The following is a 19,248-nucleotide window of genomic DNA, read 5'->3' as shown; positions in this document are numbered from 1 at the left end:
ACAACTTCAGCCAAATGACCCCCTGTTTTCAATGCCTAACCATTATTATGAAGTATATTAAGATTGACAAGCTTAAGAAATAAGAATTGATGTTTTTGGCATTAAAATGGACACTGTAGGTGTTTTCCTGTCCTCCACTCAATGCCGACTTTGATTCCCCATTAACTTGCATTGGGTTTCGTGTTTCGGTCGGCCCCCGAATTTTCACAATAATCGGCCGATGTCACCCGACTCGATCCTAAAAAAATAAAAGTCACTCAACTCTACTCCTGACATCACATCTGCATTATTACAAAACAACAGTGACTGTCTTTCTGCTGTCTCTAACATCATGTCCTCCCTTTATCTGTAACTGAACCTGTCAAAAATTGAACTCTTGGTGTTTCCTCCCTCCACTAACCTACCTATGGCCGATATTGCCATTTCCATGTGTGGTTCTACCATTACTCCCCTGCAATATGCTCCCTGTCTTGTGGTCATTCTTAATTCAGATCTTTCCTTCACTCCCCACATCCGATTAATTGCATGCTCATGTCATCTACACCTCAACAATTTTTCTAGAAGTCAACATTTTCTTACCTTTGACTCTGCAAAACCATTTAACTGTTGCTCTTATTCATTCTCATCTGGACTGTTGCAACTCTCTTCTAATTGGTCTCCCTTTTACTAAACTCTCCCCTTTCCAATCTGTCCTGAATGCAGCAGTCAGGATTATATTCCTCACCAACCGCTTTACTGATGCCTCTACCTTATGCCAGTCATTGCACTGGTTGCCTATCCAATATAGTTTTCAATATAAACTCACCACTCTCACCCACAAAGCGCTCCACGCTTCAGCACTACCATACATCTCTTCCTTCCTCTCAGTCTACCACCCTACCCATGCCCCCCATTCTGCTAATGAAATAAGATTATCATCCTCAATAATCCGAACTTCCCATTCCCATCTTCAAGACTTCTCTCTAGTTGCGCCAATTCTTTGAAATACATTACCTAGGACACTTTGATTATTCAACAATATTAACAGTTTTAAGTGTGCCCCAAATAAGCATTCCTCTACACTGGCCTATCCCCTCAACATACTTATCTCTAACATTACTATCCCTCTTTTGTCAATAAATTTTTTTCTTCAAAACCTGGACCCTCTTATCATCTGTTCACACACCCTACATGCACTTAACAGCCCTCTGTGTCCATACACATGCTGCTTGGTGATCGGTTCATGTAGCAATATGTGAACACCCTCTTTATTATATTGATGGCAGAACCGTGCAATACAAGCAATTGTTACCATCCAATTTTTGTGTCTCCCCTGTTTGCAAATAGATTGTAAGTTTGCAAGCATTGCCTTCACTCCTCTTGGTATGTGTTGATTTATGCGATCATTGTTATTCTGTAATGTCTTTTATTGTCTATAGAAGTCTCCCTTTGGCATTCTAGCAGTTAATTTGCTGAGGTAATCTGGAGAAATGTCACCCCATGCTTCCAGAAGCCCCTCCCACAAGTTGGTTTGGCTTGATGGGCACTTTTTGCGTACCATATTGTCAAGCTGCTCCCACAACAGCTCAATGGGGTTGAGATCTGGTGACTGTGCTGGCCACTCCATTACAGATAGAATACCAGCTGCTTGTTCCCTAAATAGTTCTTGCATAACTTGGAGGTGTGCTTTGGGTCATTGTCTTGTTGTAGGATGAAATTGGCTCCAATCAAGCGCTGTCCACAGGGTATGGCATGGCGTTGCAAAATGGAGTGATAGCCTTCCTAATTCAAAATCCCTTTTACCTTGTACAAATCTCCCACTTTACCAGCACAAAACCAACCCCAGACCATCACATTACCTCCACCATGCTTGACAGATGGCATCAGGTACTCTTACAGCATCTTTTCAGTTGTTCTGTGTCTCACAAAGGTTCTTCTGTGTGATCCAAACACCTCAGACTTGGATTTGTCTGTCCATAACACTTTTTTCCAATCTTCCTCTGTCCAATGTCTGTGTTCTTTTGCCCATATTAATCTTTTCCTTTTATTAGCCAGTCTCAGATATGGCTTTATCTTTGCCACTCTACCCTGAAAGCCAGTGGATCGTTCCCATGGAGCTGTGGGGTACTCGGCACCGGGTCCTGGGGTTCACAGGGGGATGTCACGGTGGCTGACCCAGTCCGTGTCCGTGGCCCTCGGACGTCCGTGTAAAAGGGAAAGGTCTTTACATGGATAAAGTTTGTGTTTGTGACGCCACCTGTGGTATTCGGTCAGGATGACGACGCTGCTTTAAGGGGTCCCCTGGGGTGATGTTATGGCAGCTAGATGGTATACCTTCCCACAGGTGAAGTATGTCCCCAGGGTTTCTCGGTGTGTAGATGGTGGTATGGTGAAAGGCGCAGAGAAGAACAAGGACACAAGGTTGCAGTCTCTTTACCTTTACTGAAGACTTCAGCATCTACAGTCCAGGACACCAGATCACAGGGCAGGTAGAGTCCGGTCGGTTTGGAGGCAAGTCCAGAGCCCCTTTGTCCAGGTGGAAATCAGTAGCCTTCCTATGTGCTGCAGTGGTGTAATCCCTTACTGCCTATTGCTTCAGATAAGTGTCTCACAGATGTGGTGTCTCTCTCTCTCTGTCCCCCGTAGTTGGATAGGACAAACCCGTATGACTGGTGGCTTGAGGCTGTTTATAGGGACTCTAGCACACTCCGGCCTCCGAGGATTGCCACCGTGCTCCTGGGTGTAGGGCGGACAGGTAACTTGCAATTAGCTGCCCTGCCGGTCTCTGGAGTAAAGCTTAAAAGTCTTTACTCCCTCAGTGTCCTGGCTACCAGGATTCTGCGCCTCAGAAGGAGGCAGCCAGTGCAGGGATGGTCCCCTTCGGGTATCCTCTCCTTTGCTTTGATTTCTTTCACGCTCACTGCAATCAATACAGTTCTGCCTTCTGAATGTTTCTTCCTGGGAGCTGCAGCTCTGAGGGCATGCACAGCTCCTTGGACATTCTATCCTCCTCAGACTCTGGTCTGGCACTTTCTAACAGAACTCCTGTCTGGAGCTCTATCAGGAACTAACTAACTTTCCCTACAGACTACCAGTTTTATATATATATATATATATATATATATATATATATATATATATAGGGAGTGACCTAATAAATAGGAGCAGAAGCTCCCCCTGGTGGTCTGTAGTGTGAAATGTGTTGCATGTTTGTGATACCTGGATGCAGTTATCCTTCTTTGCCTCCAAACGTAGCATTACTTTCCATGAGAGGAAAGCAATACCACTGCGAAGACCAGGACCCTGGGGCGCTGCACTAGCATCCAGGAGTCGCCTCTTCACTGTAGACGTTGACACTGGTGTTTTGCGTGTACTATTTAATGAAGCTGCCATTTGAGGACCTGTGAGTCGTCGATTTCTCAAACTATAGACTCTAATGTATTTGTCTTGTTGCTCAGTTGTGCAGTGGGTCCTCCCACTTCTCTTTCTACTCTGGTTATAACCTGTTTATGCTCTCCTCTGAAGGAAGTAGTAGACATCATTTTAGGAAATCTTCAGTTTCTTTGCAATTTCTCGCATGGAATAGCCTTCATTTCTAAGAACAAGAATAGACTGTCGAGTTTCACATGAAAATTCTTTTTTTCTGGCCATTTTTCAGAGTTTAATGGAACCAACAAATATAATGCTCCAGATTCTCAACTAGCTCAAAGGAAGGTCAGGTTTATAGGTTCTCTAATCAGCCAGACTGTTTTCAGCTGTGCTTTCATACTTGCACAAGGGTTTTCAAGGGTATTCAAACCATCCATTAGCCTTCTTACACAGTTAGCAAACAGAAAGTACCATAAGAACACTGGAGTGATGGTTGTTGGAAATAGGCCTTTATACACCTATGAAGATATTGCATTACAAACCAAACGTTTGCAGCTAATATAGTAGTTTACCACATTAACAATGTATAGAGTGTATTTCTGAATCACTTAATGTTAGCTTCATTGGATAAAACTGTGCTTTTCTTTAAAAAATAAGGACATTTCTAAGTGACCCTAAACTTTTGAATGGTAGTGTAAAGTGCTGCAGAATATGTTGGCACTATAGAAATAAAATTATTATTGTTATTATTATGATTGTTATTGAATCCTGCCAAAAATTACAAGCAGGGTCATCCATACACCCTTAAAAGGCACCAACTGTAGAACATCATTCAAATATAATGATCAAAATATAGGTGTGGTACTCCTACATTCATAAAAGTTCTGCACAGTGCAAACCTGCCAAAAATTGCAAGCATGGTCATCCACACAGCCTTGAAGGCACCAACTGTAGTACCGCATTCAAATATTGTGAGCAAAGTGTATATATGGTACTCCTACGCTCATAAAGGCTTAAAGGCTCTGCACACAGTGCAAGGCCAGAAAAATTATAAGCAGCCTCATCCATAGACCCTTAAAGGCAACAATTGGAGGGCCTCATTAAAATATTAAGAAAGTATAGTTGATGTGGTCCTACACTCATAAAGGCTCTGAACAAAGTGCAAAGCCATGAAAGCCAGTTGGGTCATCCAGTCATCAACAACCGGCGGGCCTCATTCAACTATTGAAGATTAAAACACTTCAGAGTGAGGCTGTCAGTATTTTCTGTTGACAGGTGAATGCATATGTCTGTTTTGACCACCTCGGTAGCTTTAAAAACCCACTCAGACAAGATGCAAGAGGCTTGGCAGCACAACACCTCCAAGCCAGGCATAGAGGGACAGCTCATTCCAGGTGTTGAGCTTTGAGACCCAATAGTTGAAGGTCACAGAGGAATTAGGGAGTACGCTGATTTAGTTGGCTAGGTATGGAACTAGAGAGAGTACAAAGGAGGGCAACAAAATTAATAAAGGGGATCGGAGAACTACAATACCCAGATAGATTAGCGAAATTAGGATTATTTAGTCTAGAAAAAAGACGACTGAGGGGCGATCTAATAACCATGTATAAGTATATAAGGGGACAATACAAATATCTCGCTGAGGATCTGTTTATACCAAGGAAGGTGACGGGCACAAGGGGGCATTCTTTGCGTCTGGAGGAGAGAAGGTTTTTCCACCAACATAGAAGAGGATTCTTTACTGTTAGGGCAGTGAGAATCTGGAATTGCTTGCCTGAGGAGGTGGTGATGGCGAACTCAGTCGAGGGGTTCAAGAGAGGCCTGGATGTCTTCCTGGAGCAGAACAATATTGTATCATACAATTAGGTTCTGTAGAAGGACGTAGATCTGGGGATTTATTATGATGGAATATAGGCTGAACTGGATGGACAAATGTCTTTTTTCGGCCTTACTAACTATGTTACTATGTTACTATGTTACTATGTATTGTTTGAAAATCTTGAAAAATGTTTCCCTCCTTGTCAAAAATAACTAGTCATCAGACCCTAGATGCTGGGATGGTGTCAAGAAATTGGCCCAAGACTTTGACAGTGTACTGCTACCTCTGTTGTGTGTCTCTCAACTTCTCCTTCTTGGTTGGGCAAGGAGGAACCTTGGCCCCTTCAGCTAGCGTTGTCTTATGGAAATTTTTCCAACACATTTTCTACAATGGCCTTCTCGTATACCACCATTTTAGAAGACCACTCCACCTCAGGAAGGAAAAATGAAAAGCTCTCCTTGTAGCGTGGGGCTAGCAGGGTGAACAACTAGTATTCATTCTTAGTCAAGATAAATGTAATAATAATAATAAATCTTTATTTTTATATAGTGCTAACATATTCCGCGGCGCTTTACAGATTGCTTACATTGTTATCACTGTCCCCGATGGGGCTCACAATCTAATTTCAGTATGTCTTTGGAATGTGGGAGGAAAACGGGGTACCCAGAGGAAACTCCCTCAAACACGGGGAGAACATACAAACTCCTTGCAGATGTTGTCCTTGGTGGGATTTGAACCCAGGACTCTAGCGCTGCAAGGCTGCAGTGCTAACCACTGAGCCACCGATGGTCATGGGAAAAGCAGCGGTACATGAAGTCAGCCACATGTGCCAATCTCCATACAGACAACATTTCCCTATCTCCAACATTATGACGATGCTCCATCTCCTACTCATCCTCAGCCCATCCATGTAGGAGAGACAGGACAAAGGTTATGTGGGTACTAGCCACTTTTGCGCTAGCCACCAGTTCCTGTTTCTCCTTCTCAGCCTCCACCTCCTCATTGTTACCCAATCCATGCTGAGTAGGTGAGATGAGGGAGGCTGAGCTGGGTAGCATCTCTCTTTCTCTTGTCTTCTTCCATCTCCACCTGGTCCATATGCATAACTTCATGTTTAAGTATGCACAGTAGCAGGATCGTTGCAATGACTATGGCATCATCACCGCTCACTATGTTTGTGGAGTCCTCAAAGTCTTGGAGAACCTCAAAAATGTCAGACATACATGCCAACTCTTCAGTTGTTATGTTCGGCGGCTGACCAGAATATCCATGGAGCTCAACAACTGACCTCTTCTGCTCACAAAGCTTTGCCAGCATGTCCAGTGTGAAGTTTCAGCATTTGGGCACTTCGTACACCAGTCAGTGAGCCGGCACTTGCATGCACTGCTGAAGAATTGCCAGAGTGGTGGAAGCTGTAGCCAGAAGCTCTAGCAAATCTGGGTATGTTTTCAGGAGCCGCTGAACTACCAAGTTGAGCACATGTGCCAAGCATGGTACATGTGTGAGCTTGCCAGCTTCACAGCCACCACCAGGTTATACCTATTACCACACACGACCTTGCCTAGTTGGAGGTTTAGCGATAAAACCCACAGATCTGTCTGGTCTGTTATTAGTTAAAGTAACAATGCCACAGTATGCAGTTTGTCTCCTATACAAGTTAGCTTCAGCAGGGTTTCGCTTTTGCCACTTCAATAAGGCAGTCCTGCAGAGTATTCAGCTTCCGGCTGATGTGGATGATGTGCTCTGTGATAACCCATCAGATATGGAAGAAGAGGAGGAGCAGGAGGGGGTGCAGGAACTAATATATCAGATGGAATAAACTTTGATAGAAGAAAAGCCAGCAATCCTTGGCAACGGGAGCACTTGTACAATGCCAGTGTGGGAATCAACTCCAGTATCCACAATGTTCACCCAGTATGCCATCAGGGAAATGTAGCGTCCCTGGCCATAAGCGCTTGTCCACGTGTTGGTCGTTAAGTGGACAATCCCAGTAACTGCATTGGTAAGGGCACAGGTTATGACCCTGGACAGGTGCTGGTAAAAGGTGGGGATGCCTCACTAGAAGATAAAGTGGCAGCCTGGGACCGGGTACTGAGGGATGGCTGCTGCCTTGTGTTGGTAGAAAACCAACTCTAAATGTGCTGGTTTAGAGTTTGGACCTATGGGTAGGTGGCTTCGTACTTTCTCTTTTATTCCAAGGCTTGGGAAAAGAATAGCTGAACGCTGTTCTGGGACAAGGATTTGAAAGTGACTGATGATGATACGTCAGAATGTGCAAAGACAGGTGCAGAGTGAGAGGCATCTGTACCAGTGTCATAGACGGGATTGGGAAGCATGTAGCACAGGGGAAGAGGCAGTGGTATCACTCACTGGCTCCCATCATGGACCCAGGCATATGGCCCACTGAGTTGGGTGCTTAGATGACATGTGCTTAAGCTCTTAGTGGTCAAGACCCTGCAGATCTTGGCATGGGACTGGTGTAAAATGACTATTTTTTTTAAGAACTCTTTAAAAAAGTCCAAGACTGGGGAACACCAAATTTTTTGATGGATAAATTCAGGGGTGTCAGTGATCTGCAGAGCAATGGTCCCTTAGGTTAACCCACTGCTTCTTCCTGCCTGGTTCGGTGATGCCGATCTCTCCACCTCAGTTCTGCTGGCCTCTTCTGCATGACAGATTTCAAGGTTGGGTCAGTGACTTTATCATCCATTACCTCATCTTCCACCATTGCACCCTGGTCCACCTGACTTATCGGCATGATCATCTTCGTCCTTAGACAAAATTTGCCATTCCCCATCATCATCTTCTTGTGGCTGTGGCTGCTCTAAGTTTTGTGCATCACTAAACAGCATCTCCTCTTGTCCCTCTTGGAACATTCAGAGTGAGAGGCCACAATAATGAAGTGATGTTGTGAAGTGCTCCTCAGAGTGTCCTAATGTGGGATCACAAGTCTCCTGGGACACAATATGGAAGAAGGAAAGAAGATCAATGTGAAGATTAAGGGATCCAGACTGTTGGCTGGTGAGACGACCTTGGTGAAGACAGGGTGCTATCTGCACCTGTTCACACTTCTCTGGCTTCAGAAGTGGTGTACCGTGCTTCCTTGCAAAGTGGGACAGGAACCTATATGTCGTGAATGGGCGTGTTTCTTGTGCTCCAGCAAAAGGAGTAGTCACACCAGCTCCCCATTCTCGGTGTCTGTGTGCACCATCATCAGCATTTTCACTTCTATTGATGAGTAATTAAATTTATAAGAATTTTTCAATGCTTTTCTGGAGTGTTATTGAGGCGCCCCAGGGTCCTGGTCATCACAGTAGCATTGCTTTCCTCACTGGGAGAGTGATGTTACGCTTGAAGGCAAGAAAGGATAACTGTAACCAGGTACCACAAACATGCAACACATTCAAACTCCAGGCCACCAGGGGGAGCTTTTGATCCTACTTACTAGGTGACTCCCCATATACATATGACTGGTAGTCTGTAGGAAAAATGAGTCAGTTCTTGCCAGGAAACAGACTGGATCAGTCTGAGGCAGAGGAAGGTTTTACGGAGCTGTGTTGCCGCAGTGCAGAAGTTCCAGGAAAAGCCGAACTTGATGGCAGAAAGCCGAATTGATGGCAGAGAATGTGCACGAGAGCAAAGTACAGGAGAGGATTCCAGAAGGAGACCAGCCCCGAGCAGGCTGCCTCCTTTTGAGGTGCAGAGACCTGTAGCCGGACACCGAGGTTGTAAGGACCTCCATGACTTACATCAGAGACCGGCAGGACAGCTGAACGCCAAGTTACCTGTTCGACCTAATACCCAGGAGGCACGGTGGCACCCCTCAGAGGCTGGGGCATGCTCGAGTCCCTATAAACCGCCACAAGCCACCAGACATACGGATTATGTCCTATACTATCCGGGGGATAGAGAGAGATAACATCTGTGAGGACCTTATGTGAAGCCATATGCAGTAAGGTACTACACTACCACGGTGCTAAATGAAAGCTTTTGCTTTCCACCTGAATAAGGGGAGTCCTAACTTGCCTCTAAGCCGGCTGGACCCTGCCTGCCCTCTGATCTGGTGCCCTGGACTGTGGCTGCCTGAAGTCAACAGTAAACAAGGTAAAGAGACTGCAAACCTGTGTCCTCATTCTTTATTGCACCTTTCACTATCTACCATCTACACACTGGGAGCCCTGGGGATGTACGGATATACTTCACCTGTGGGAACTTATACCATCTAGCTGCCATAACATCACCCCAGTGGACCCCTTAAAGTAGCGTTGGTCCCCACTGACCGAATACCACAGGTGGCATCATGAGCATAAACTTTATTCCCTTTAAAGACCTTTCCCTTTTACATTGGCGCCCAGGGCCACGGACCAGGTCGCGGCCACCGTGACATCCCCCTGTGAACAGCAGGACCCGGCACCGAGTACCCCACGGCCCTGGCGACTTATAATATACTTCCGAAATGTACCACAGACTACTTAGTACTATATGGGTGTGTAATTAAATGCCGAAAAAATTTCAACTCTTTTTCTGGAATGTTATATAAAAAAGAAATGAACCACAAGACACATAGTACTGTATGGATGAATAATTGAATCAAGATAAAAATTACATCACTTTTTTGGAGTGTTACATACCACTAATATGTAACACAGAGCATGTAATAATCTATGGATGAGTAAATAAATCCCAAAAAATTTACAATGCTTTTTTTTTTGAGAGTTGTATAACACAGAAATGTACTCGAAAGCATGTAATACTATATGGATAAGTAATTAAATCCAGAACATTTTTTATGCTTTTTTGGAGTGTCATATTGCAATGAAATATACCACAAAGCATATAACACTCTATGGATGACAATATAATGAATTTTTTCACTCCCCCCAAAAATGATGTGGTAACGTGCAACAGATATATATATATATATATATATATATATATATATTTAGCAACTGACTGCAAAGCTCTAAACCCTACCTAGAGACTATATTCTGCCCAGTAGTGTAGCTACTGGGGGGGCAGAGGGGGCCATCGCCCCAGGCCCAGTCACATGGAGGGGCCCACTCAGAGCCGCGGCCGCTTTAGTCAGTAAGCAATAAGCGGCCACGTCTCCCTGATGTTTCAGAGTCCAGACACACAGGATCGCAAGCTGCAGCGTCGCCCCAGGCATGAACTTGTCACATGATGGAGGAGGAGGAGGGGCCCATCCACCCATGACCCATCCACCCATGACCCATCCAGAGCCGCGGCCACTTCAGGGTTAAGCAATAATTGGCCGCGGCTGTCTAACAGTCCAGACATGGCGACGTGCTGCTGCCTGGTCTCCGCACACATGGAGAGTCTGCACGCTGCAGAGCAGCCAACAGCAGAGTCTCACTGCGAGCGCACGGTGAGGGCTGGAGCGCTGCTAACCTGATAGTATCTTGACAGGCTGACAGCGCTGCAGATAGCTCCACCCCAGGTCTGCTCCTATTGGTCCACACTCTTCTCAGGTCCTACTCAGCAGCAGCATCTCTTATTGTGCCAGGACAGAGCCCAAGATAGTGCCCGGCCTGCCACCTGGACAAAGTCAAACTGACGGACGGGAGAGAGGGACCGGAGTCAGGACGGACATTTTCATAAATGTAAGGGCTGCTGTGGAAGTGGAATGTTCGTTCTTTTAAATAAATTAAAGCACAAGACACTGCACATGATATTAGTAAGTTACTGTGGGAGTGGGGTGAATGTGAGAGGGGGAGCCGGGTTAGGGTAATGGTGGTGGGTGGCACTTTAGGGGGCCTGCTGTATTTCATTTCTTGGAGTATCAGTTGTGTGGGTGGAGGTAGGGGGCTTATTATATTTACAGCTTAGGTCTTATAATAAACCCCACTGGTATTGGGGCTGAAGTGGGGGAGGGAGGACAGGTCACTGGGGGCTGAATATTATAATGTTTTGTTATATATACTCCATCACATGGAATATTTTGTGTCTGGGGAGGCTGGAGATCGGGGGGAGGCTGGAGATTGGGGATGGGGGGTTAGGAGGCGTTTGATACGTACCACCTGGGTCTTTTATGAGTATTAGTATAAGGAGCCCGCATACAGTAACCAAGAGCTGCATCACATTTACTGCACCACTCCAGCATTATTTTTTATTTCATTGCTGGAGCGGAGCTGAAAATCTGCATCCCCTGCCCTCTGTCTGATACTCACCTTCTGGCATTTTCATCTGTTTTTGTCTCTGCTTCTCAGCTCCGTCTCCTGCATTTTGTGACCTGTCCGCGGCTCCGGTGTTTTATGGAGCAGCGCAGAGGTCACTAATCAATGTGAGTCTGTGGGAGCCTGGTTCTGGCCTCTTTCTCACTCTCAGGCTACGTGCACATGGTGCAGATTAGCCGCTGTGGATTCGCAGCAGTTTTCCATCTGGTTTACAGTACCATGTAAACCTATGGAAAACCAAATCTGCAGTGCACATGGTGCGGAAAATACCGCGCGGAAACGCTGCGTTGTATTTTCTGTAGCATGTCAATTCTTTTTGCGTATTCCGCAGCGTTTTACACCTGCTCCTATATAGGAATCCGCAAGTGGTAAAACGCAGGTGAAATCTGCACAAAAAACACAGGAAATCCGCAGTAATTCCGCACACGAATCCGTAACAAGTGCACATAGCCTCGTAGTCTTACATTGAGCACTTGTGACCTAGCTTCTAACTTCTGGCCAGTCAGAAGCTGCACTCAGAAGTTTAAGCCGCGGGACTGCAGCAGTGCCACCAAATAGTGAATACGCCGGAGGATGAGTAAATGACCGGGACATCCAAATCATGACAAGGAGCTGTGAGTCCATCATAATGTGTATATGGGAGCTGCAGGCCAATCATACTATGTATAAGGGAGCTGCGGGCCCATCATACTATGTATAAGGAAGCTGCAGGCCCATCACACTGTGTATATGGGAGCTGCAGGCCAATCATACTATGTATTAGGGAGCTGCGGGCCCATCATACTATGTATAAGGGAGCTGCGGGCCCATCATACTATGTATAAGGGAGCTGCGGGTCCATCATACTATGTATAAGGGAGCTGAGGGCTCATCATACTGTGTATACGGGAGCTGCAGGCCAATCATACTATGTATTAGGGAGCTGCGGGTCCATCATACTATGTATAAGGGAGCTGAGGGCTCATCATACTGGGTATACGGGAGCTGCGGGCCAATCATACTATATATAAGGGAGCTACGGGTCCATCACACTGTGTAAAAGGGAGCTGCGGGCCAATCACACTGTGTATAAGGGAGCTGTGGGACCATCATACTGTGTATAAGGGAAGCTGTGCACACATCATATTGTGTATATGGGAGCTGCGGGCCAGTCATACTGTGTATAAGGGAGCTGTGCACACATACTGTGTATATGGGAGCTGTGGGACCATCATACTGTGTATAAGGGAGCTGCAAGCCCATCATACTGTGTATAAGAGAGCTGTGAGTCCATCATACTGTGTATAAGAAAGCTGTACACATCATACTGTGTATAAGGGAGCTGCGGGCCCATCATACTGTGTCTAAGGGAGCTGCAGACCCATCATACTGTGTATAAGGAAGCTGTGGGCCCATCATACTGTGTATAAGGGAGCTACGGGCCCATCATACTGTGTATAAGGGAGCTGTGGGCTCATCATACTGTGTATAAGGGAGCTGCGGGCCCATCATACTGTGTATAAGGGAGCTGTGGGCCCATCATACTGTGTATAAGGGAGCTACGGGCCCATCATACTGTGTATAAGGGAGCTGCGGGCCCATCATACTGGGTATAAGGGAGCTGCGGGCCCATCATACTGTGTATAAAGGAGCTGTGGGCCCATCATACTCTGTATAAGGAAGCTGTGGGCCCATCATACTGTGTACAGGGGAACTGTGGGGGACATCATACTGTTTGACAGGAGCTGCGGGCTCATCATACTGTGTATAAAGAACTGCGAAGGCATATTGTGCATATGGGAGCTGTTGGCCCATTACACTGTATATAAGGGAGCTCTGGGGGCATTATACTTTCTATAGTGGAGTTCTGTCAGCATTATACTGTGTATAGGGGAGCATTGGGCTCATACTATCTATAGGGGAGCAGTGGGATCATACTGTGTAGAGGGGAGCAGTGAGAACATCATACGGTGTATAGGGGAGTTATAGAATCATCATACTGTGTATGGGGGAGCTGTGGGGGCCTTAGACTGTGTATAGGGAAGCTTTGAGCTCACCATACTGTGTATAATGGAGCAGTACATGGGGGGACTTAGGGGACATTATTAAATGTTAAGGGGGCACTTAAGCATCATTGTTATAGGGGCACTCATAATATTGTGACCATCAAAGTTGCATATGGCCACAATATGTCAATGTTTGTTTTTGTACATAGATTTATTTTCAATAACAGCACGGTCATATTCTGAGGTTCCACTATATTCACAATTAGAGTGCGCAACCGTAGCTGTAATCAGGGTTAGCTGGTTAGGGGCCCACTCAGATGTTTCGCCCCCCTAAGTTGAAACCCTAGCTACGCCTCTGATTCTGCCGATTGCCCTGCTCCTGCAACTGTACCTCCCTAGGCTAAGTGCAGAATGTATCTGATACAAACAGCAAAGCACAGATTTAGCCTTTACAATGGCTGTTAGAATCAGCACCAGTATTAAGGACTCTGATTTCTGATCAGAGTATTGCTGATCACATTCGTTGATCCCTAATAATAAAATATTAGAATAGTCAGCTTATTGCAAAGTCATTTGCACTTTCAACTTGAATTTTGTGGACCATTGTAGCTCAGATTGTTGGAGCACATTGCAACTTCTGGCATATTGTTATAAAGGATTTTGTATTTTAAGCCTGCAGATCATTATTTTATAGGAAGTTTTTGATGTGTCCACTAGAGGGCAGGATTGAGTTAATTAACAAGACTTCTACAGAAACATTTTCAGTTTGGTCTTTTTAATTAAAAAAATAATTATTTGTAACAGATGAGCTAATTAAGATCATGAGCAACAGTAATCTTCCAACATTTTAGCATAGTATAGATCTTCCCTGCTTGTTTTGTTTAATACGCATACATACACACCAGATTTCTGAATGTTTGGAAATAAAACCTATTGCAATTGTTTTTTACATCCTTTGTATTTAAATTTCATAGGCTGTGTTCCCACAGTGAGCGTTTGGTTTGTTTTTTTGATGCTACCTGCTGCTGCATCGAAAACACAGCGTCTTCCAGTTCCAGCCTAGTGGATTTATAGAAATCTCATGCCCACTGTGCTTTTTTTTTTTACTTAGAGTAAACTGAATTGCAGAGCATGTTTCAGATCCATAACATGTCAATTTCTCTTGCAGGTACACAGTTTTATCCGCAGACTTTCCCTATAGATTTGCATTAGGTGGAAAAAAAACACGTGTTTTAAGTGTGCTTACGGGGTGGAAACACATCAATATCAGCACCTAAATATATCAATAAAGTGCCAAACTCCAGAAAGTATCAAAAGCAAAGCAGCTTTGCTGGAAACATGACATATTAACAAGAGACAAAAAAAGGCATAAAAAAAACACAGAAAAAAGCAATAAAAAAACACAAGTTACCTAAGTTAAATTATAGGTGCAGAAATGCTGCAGCATCAAAAACTTACTAAAAGCACAGCTCTGTTTGCACGAACATTACGGGTTCTATTTCCAAAAATAAGCTACATTGATCTACTAGATAGATGACACAGGACTTTATTGACCACAATGTGGTCAGTAGGTGACACAACTTCCAATGCAGATATGAACAGAGCATTACCGTTCCCAAGATCTCTAGGGTTAAAAAGAGTTTTCAAAAAATACAGAGACCCGTAAAGTTTTTAATCTATTACTGACGGAGCTATTTTTTTTCGCCAGGTAAGTTGTAAACTTTATTTATTGTCGTTGCATTTTTTGGAGGAAAAGCAGTGAGGTAAGCGGCAAAATCAAATATATTACATTTCTTTATTTTTTTTAAATGTTGTTTTTTTATTTTTGAGGACAATAAGTAAAGTGAAATTGCTTACTTTTGTATTTTCAGATTACTTCTACTGAAAGTGCTGTTAATTTAGTTTGAAGACTTTAACTAATCAATCAATCAATATAAATATTTAATGTTCTATCTTTGTACGTTTCATGTAAACTGCACCTTCAATCTTTACCTGTAGATGTCGCTGTTGGTGTTTATGTTTTCAGTGATGATCTCATAGCTCTCTGGGGTTCTGCATACAGCGGCTGATACTGGTAGAGGTGTGTAACATCAAGGTATTGCACTGATGTAATCCAGCAACGCATATATAAGTCTAACGATAGAAAATGTATGAATTTTGTAAAAAAATATTATGTAACTGTATAAAAAAGTGCAGCCTCTTTCTAATATATTTAATCCACTTTTCTTAGATCTCTGGTTGCTATCAGTGGTGGATAAATATTGGACTATGCTATCACATTCCTGCTGAACATCATGGTTAACAAGTTTCCCAATACTTTATCGCACAACTCAAACATTTTTGTAATAAAAGCTACATCATTCCTTGATATATTTTAGGACCATCAAAGGCCCTACTGGATGTCCTTCAACCAAGGATACCTATGGATGATGCTACCATTTATGACATCCTTCATTGAGCCTGTTCCAAATGCTCAGCCCATTTATTACCATAAGGTTAAAACAGACTAAATTGCCTGCAACTTCCACTCGAGACTGCTTCAATATACAGTATATGCAGGGTGGGCCATTTATATGGATACACCTAAATGAAATGGGAATGATTGGTGATATTAACTTCCTGTTTGTCGCATATTAGTATATTGGAGGGGGAAAACTTTTCAAAATGGATGGTGACCATGATGGCCATGTTGAAGTTGTCCATTTTGGATCCAACTTTATTTTTCCCAATGGGAAGAGGGTCATGTGACACATCAAACTTATTGAGAATTTCACAAGAAAAACAATGGTGTGCTTGGTTTTAACATAACTTTATTCTTTCATGAGTTATTTACAAGTTGTATATAAAAAAGAAAGCAAAGGAATAGATCATGAATAGGGGATCACCTAAAGCATTGGAGCAGTTGTGAAAATCTTGATCTTTATTAGACACCCCAAAAAACCTACAAAATACATGTTAAAAACATTTTAAAAATAGTCACACATGTGACCTAACAAATTGTCAAATGGCTCATAATAGAGCCTACCACCTGAAAAACACCCCCCTAAAAATAATATATACAGATTTATATGTACAGAATTGGTATCTATATGAACAGTACTTTCAAGGAGCTAGATATCAGTCCTTTAGGGGGTTAAACTGTTACAAATATCCATTAACATATAAATATCCAGTGCATGTAGCTTGAGAAGTGAACAAACTGTTAGACCCAGTATATAACCTAAAGGTAAGTAAAAAGGAGAGCCTGCAGATATAGAAGCTTATACAAGGCCCCCTCAAGATATACTCCATCACAGAGCTGTAAGCTCTAATAAACATACACAGTAAACTTGCCCACCACAATAAACATACAATTGGATACCAATAACTGTAAGCAACAACCCTACTCAGTAGTAAAGGGTGGTGCTAAACACAGTAAATACCCACAGAGAGTTAGATCAGGTGGTACCGGGATCCGACGCGTGTCGCCACCTAAAGTGGCTTCGCTATTTACAAGTTTATGACCACTTATAAAATGTGTTCAAAGTGCTGCCCATTGTGTTGGATTGTCAATGCAACCCTTCTCTCCCACTCTTGACACACTGATAGCAACACGGCAGAAGAAATGCTAGCACAGGCTTCCAATATCTGTTGTTTCAGATGCTGCACATCTCGTATCTTCACAACATAGACAATTGCCTATGACCCCAAAGATAAAAGTCTAATTGGGTCAGATCGGGAGACCTTGGTGGCCATTCAACTGGCTCACGACAACCAATTCACTTTCCAGGAAACTGTTCATGTAGGAATGCTCGGATCTGACACCCATAATGTGGTGGTGCACCATCTTGCTGGAAAAACTCAGGGAATGTGCTATCTTCAGTGCATAACTGAATAGTTTCCTGGAAAGTGGACTGGCCACTGTGGGCCAGTAGAATGGCCACCAAGGACTCCTGATCTGACCCCATAAGACTTTTATCTTTGTGTTCTCCTGAGTCAATTGTTCTAAACTGTTTAACAATATGTCATTACCTATAGCATTCAAGTAGTGAGCACCATTGGCCAGCAAAAGATCTCCATTATCGCCCTCTAACATATGATGCTGAATGGCCACCCCTCCTGTAGAATGCAAAAAATGGACGACCCTCATATTCAATCATTTGCGTGCCCTCTTTAGTACCGCCAGGTCGCATACTCCCTTTCAACATTTATGAGGCACCACTTCAGACCAAACTAAAACACATTTTTGAGGAAGCAATTTTCTAGACCTTGTGCAATCAGATTTTATGACTCCAATGTGTTTAGCCAGCTTTATTTTACCCAAATCATTACCCCCCATGTGTATAACTAGCAAAATATAATTTGCTTATTGCCTCTATCCTACCAAGCATCTGAAACAACCTCAGACCATGATAACCTTCCAAATGAAAAATGGATCTGACTTGACAAAAGTCCAGGCCCAAAGGGTGCACGCAAATTTACTATTGCCTAACTACAACAAGTTCGGTCTCACATATGTCAGAAGACACTTAGACTTCCACCTACCCAGCTGCTTTATTTTTTCCTCATCCAAACCTAAGGCATTAGCGTCCATAGCCACTATTATCCTGAAAGAATGCGTTCTGAACTGTGACACATCCTTACCAACCTGCTTTAAACATGCTTTGAATACGGTCTTACACTGATACAAAGTCAGAGACGCACCAGATTCGTGAAATAAAATTTGGGCACAAGCCGGTCGCTTGGCCATGTACCCTTTCACTCTTTTACTCGCCAACATGGACCATCTAGAACTTTTATTGTAAGCCAAAAACCTTTCCCTTCCTGGTCCATTTTTGACTTACATACACACACGTGTAAAGATCCTTTCCGAATGCTGCCAAACCGCCAGCACCCTTTGTGCTTGGTGCAACCAACTCCCCGACACACAGTGCTGCAAAAAAGGCCAATGAAAAAGCCACTGAAAACAACCCTGCTTTGAAGGGTTTATGATTACCATCTTTAAACAGCTAATAAGCTGTGACAGTAAAGCAAAAGACATGGGACACCTCTTGTCCTGCCATAGCTTCTCTTTTTTCCAACCTTTTACATTCTGTCTAATAACAAATTCCATTGTTACATCCCTACAACCCCAGAGTTTTAGTATAAAAGCTATTCCCGATAACCTTTTCTTCATGCTAAAACCCGACAGGCCTCTGCTACAAACTTCCAACAACGACAGCTTAGTTTCCAAATGAGATCCATTAATCGTAGGAAACTTGCCCCCAGCAAACATCAACCGCTCATTCCATGCTGTACTATGACTTTCCACATTGAGCAAGCCACCAACATCTGCAATAAGTGCACCAACTCTGCTCTACAATGATCCACAAGTGTTCTGTGCAACTGAAACCCTACTCTTCTGCCCATGGATGTAGCTCCCTGAAAATTTCCATCTGTGAACAAGACAAAGAATCTGCAACTCTATTATCCACACCCGGCACATGACAACTTCTGCCCCATACTGTGGTTGTAAAAGGGGTCCGTCCTGGGTTAAACCAGCTGGTCCGGAACTTAGTCTTGGGGGCCTGGCATCCAGATCCTCCCATGTCTTTTGGAGACCTTCTTTACGATGCTTTCTAATTCGTCGCCTACGCTGACGACTTTTTCTTGGTAATGATTCCATAGAAGATGCCAACGAATATGATGATCAAAATGATAAATGAGTTTCCCGACTCTTTGTATAATCATGTCTGTAATGTCCAATTCTGCTCCTGCGATGGCTATGGCTCCAGACACTGCTGCCCCCCTCACTTCCTGAAAAAAGCAACCGAGAACCAGAAACCGTCCTGATGCTATTCAGCGTACAATCCCTCCTACTGCCACTGTCTGGATTCCCAGCCCCGGTTTTGGTAGCATGCTCCGAGGGAAAATACACATAAGT

Source organism: Ranitomeya imitator, chromosome 5 (assembly GCF_032444005.1).
Source record: "Ranitomeya imitator isolate aRanImi1 chromosome 5, aRanImi1.pri, whole genome shotgun sequence".
NCBI lineage: Eukaryota > Metazoa > Chordata > Amphibia > Anura > Dendrobatidae > Ranitomeya > Ranitomeya imitator.
This window is presented reverse-complemented; position numbering follows the sequence as displayed.